The sequence below is a fragment of the Otolemur garnettii genome, unplaced genomic scaffold (assembly GCF_000181295.1).
Source record: "Otolemur garnettii isolate 467f Iridium unplaced genomic scaffold, OtoGar3 scaffold00060, whole genome shotgun sequence".
Lineage (NCBI taxonomy): Eukaryota > Metazoa > Chordata > Mammalia > Primates > Galagidae > Otolemur > Otolemur garnettii.
Genome location: NW_003852455.1, coordinates 3,347,641 through 3,351,921, shown reverse-complemented (window position 1 = coordinate 3,351,921; position 4,281 = coordinate 3,347,641).

Here is a 4,281-nt window from a genome sequence, read left to right as displayed (position 1 = left end):
GGCACAGGGTCTTGGACATAATATATGCTCAATATGTTAGTGCAAAGAAAGAAGGAAAGAAAGAAGAAAGGAAGGTAAAAAGGATCTTGTCAGAGCGCTGATGAATGCATTGCCTGCAAAAGTCAAATCTGGGGCCCCCAGACCCCAATGTCAGAAAGGGTCCCCCTACCCTTTTGTCATGTCAAAAAAATTTCAGCTGTTCTTGGATGGTTTGTCCCACTTCCCATCCTAGGTCCAGGAGCAGGGGATGTAGAAATTCTTTCTTTCCCTGAACACTTCAAGTCTAGAACAGATGACATAGCAGTTGCCTAGAAAAATGGTGACCAAATGATCAGCCAGGAAGACTTCATTGTTTCCTGAATGCTTGCTAAGGAAGGAGAAAGAACAGAAAATGGGTAGCATAGACCATGAAATCATTTCCACTCTGACTGTTGAACATCCAGGGTTCTTATCCTTTAAAGGATTCAAGTTAACCTGAGACTTTGTTTTCTTTTATGGTTGTTGTATGTAGTAGTGAGTTCATGAGAAGGCCCAGAACCTCTTGCCTACTCAGTGCCCACTCTTTGTCTGGAAGAGCTTATTCACATGCTCCTTCCCTCACCTAGCCCCATGCTTGACCCCGGGTTGCACTCATCAAGCAGGCTGCATTGTTTTCACCTGAGGTGGATAAATATTGAGGAGGCCCGTCAACCTTTGTGGCTCACCGTTCCTCCCTGACCCTGGCCCACCTGTCCCCACCCTGGCTGTGCAGATCCATGGTAGGGCTGCCCACATAGCTCCTCAGCTTCCCTGCATGTACTGTGTCTAGAATGGGAGGCAGAACAGGGTCAGGTCATGTTTTGACATATGACATTTCTGATTCCATGCAGTTAAGTAACCAGCCAAACCATTACAGAGCATTAGGCATTGTAAAGAGCAGAAAATCTGCAATTTGGCTTCCTTAGATAGATACATAATTCCAGAGAGGCATGAACACTAGGATTGACTTGTTTTGGACTATAAAGTTATACTACGTTTTAGTAATAAAAGTAAAGAAATCTTATATGTAGAAATAAAGACTAGCCAGTGCCCAAAAACCGGTGCAAAAATTGACTCAGATTGCAGACTTAAATCAGGATTCATATGTATATAGTTTACCCATCAGATCCTAATGAAATACCACCATAGGATTCATAAAATAAAAGTCTCTGGCATTATATTATACAAAATGAGGCTCAGAATAAAAATTTTAAAGATTAAGAAACTGGAGGTATTTCCTATTGTATATGACTTTCTAAAAGGCATATTTTTGGAGTATAATATGTATATCCATGATATATATTATAATATTTGAATTCATCAGCTTATTTTAAAATTAAAGGAAACGAATTATCTCCTAGAAAAGTCAGAGCTGGAGGGGCCTTCACAGTCAGGCTGCTCAGCACTGTCTGTGCTCAGCAGGTTGGCCTCCAGCAGGGGTTTCTGAATGCCAGTTCTTGGCCTGCAGCCAGGCCCCTGCAGTGTCGCATCACCTTGCAAGCTTATTAACCAGGCTGACTGCCAGGTCTCATGCCTGGAGGTTCTGAGTCAGCCAGCTAGGTCTGGGAACCAGGGGATTCAAGGCACCCTCCTGGACCACACTCAAGGGGCCTGTGACCCCAGGCTTACCTCTGCCTTCTGTCTCTAAGGGTGGTCAGAGTGAGGATGGACATGGCATCAGGGTCCACCAGTATCAGTCTACCCGGGCCTCTCTGTTATGAAGGACTTTGGATTCCCAGTAATTGTTCAAACCCTCCATCTATAAGCCTCCAGCTCCAGTAACACTGATGTCATTCACTCATTCATTTGTTCATTCATCCATCTCACAGATATTTACTGAGTGCCTAATGGGAAGGCAGTGGTCAGTTCTGCTTATAAATCTGGTGAGGATGACAGGCTAGTCCACAGAGTTACAACCCAGTGGTGGTGGAAGAAGAGTGGAGCTAGGGTCACATCTCGATTTGGCTGGTGCTGATGGACGAGAGGAAGCGAGTGTGAGAGGAAGAGCCACCTTCTGGGGTGAGCATGTTTCCACTTCAAGCTAAAAAAAGAAGAAAAGAAGAAGAAGAAAAATGTTCTAGGGAGGCAACTAGGAAACCAAGAATATCTGTCCCAGAAGCTGTCAAAACCATTCAGCACGCAATGTTAATGTCCCAGGATTGATAACTGGGCCATGGTGTTAAGTGAAGCTGACATTAGGAAAGCCGGGGGATGTGTATACAGGAACTCTCCACACTATTCTGGCAACTCTTCTATCATTTGAAATTTTAAAAATAATCATTTGGGATAGAGAAGACAGAGGATGGACTCCAGGTAATGACGGAGGGTATGGCTGAGGCAAACATCTTTGAGAGATGTCAGGAGGCAGAACAAAGAGGGTTTAGGGATTGACTGAACATGGGAGGATGAGGGACAGGGTGCTTTGGCTAACAGGGGAACATGGAACACTGTTCCCTGGGATAGAGAACAGAGGAGGTGGGTCTGAAAGGAAGGATAATAGGATCAGATGTGGACATGGTGACTTCGAGGTACCTGTGGAAGCTTCAGTGGAGATGTTTGAGAGAGCACTGGACATCTAGAGCTGGGGCTCAAAAGAGGATTCATTGCTAGATACAGAGATCCAATCAACAAGAGACAAATGAGGAGATCATAACTGAAAGTCTTGAAATAATTGGGAGGGATGGAATTCTGAAGAGAGTCTGCAGAGTGATAAATAAAAAATAGATGGAGGTCAGCACTTGTACTAGACTGTTTATCGCAGCTCAGTTTACAATTGCTAAAATGTGGAAACAGTCTAAATACCCTTCAACCCAGGAATGGACTGGCAAGCTGGTGTATATGTATACCATGGAATACTATTCAGCCATTAAAAAAATGGAGATATTGCAGCATTTGTATTAACCTGGATGGAGGTGGAACACATTATTCTTAGTGAAGCATCACAGGAATGGAGAAGCATGAATCCTATTCAACTTTGATATGAGGACAATTAATGACAATTAATGGCACGGTGGCGTCTGGGGGAAGGGGAGAGCAGACAGAGAAGGAGGGGGGGGTGAGGGAAAGGAAAAGAAAATAGTGACTAATTCTCACATAAATTGGATTTAATTTTGGCCAAAGTATATTACTTAAACATTAATTTTTAATTCAACTTGTAATATGTTGTTTAGGATATTGCATCCTCGTTCATAAGTGAAACGTGTTTGTAATTTCCCCTTTATAATAATACATTTTTCCCAATTTTAATATCAGGTATATCCAGATGAAGTAGAATGATTTTGAAGTATTTCTTCTTTTCCTATTGTCTATAAGATTTGGCATGATTTATGTTTTGAAATTATCTTTTATTTTTATTTATAAATATTAGTTGTCTATTTTTTGAGACTTTGGAAAGAAAATATGAAGAAGTTAACTGGTGACTCCATATTGAACCTCAGAGTCAGAGCATTCTATAATAGACATACTCTTATTTAACGATATGAATGTTACTTTTTTTGCATTATTATTATTATTGCTCAATAAAAAAAAAAATAGATGGAGGTAAGAACCTTAAAGGGGTTACACAGAGAAAGAGCAAGCTTAAAAGAACACAAAAAGGAAGAAAGAACATCAGCCAAGTGTTACATCATGGAAACCAAAGGAAGGGGAATTGTCAAGGAGACAAAACTAACCTTCAGAAAGGCCAAGTAAGATAAGAACAGGAATGAGTTGTTGGCAGCTGCCTCAGTGACTTCAAATTAACCATTGTCTTTCAACCAAATGTTTTGGACAGTGCAAAAACAATATGGAAAAATCCACGAATATTTTTAAGTGTGTACTTTGATAAAACAAGTAAGTCATGAGCTTCTGTCAGCCTGGTATTGTAAAGAACCCATGCGTGATCCTGGGTGTCAGGCAGACGTAAGTGCAAATGGTGGCTTTGTCGTCTGCTAAGTGAGAGACCTTGAGCTTGAGACTTAATAACCTTTTAAAACTCGGTTGCTTCATTTACCAAACGAGGTGGTCGTATGCACCTTGCCCTTTGAGGATTACAGAGAAGACATGTAAAGCCTCTACACTGGAGCGCCTGGCACATAATAGGTGCTCAACAAATGAAAGTCATTATTATGGGCCAAGGACTCCACTTCTGGGCTCCACAGCTTGTTACGCATTAACCTGCTGGGTCACTGACTACAGGGTACTGAAGCAACTTGGTCTCCCTGGCTTTCTCCCAAGCCCAGTCTTCACCTGGCTGCCAGCTTCTTAAGCGTGTCTTATTCAACT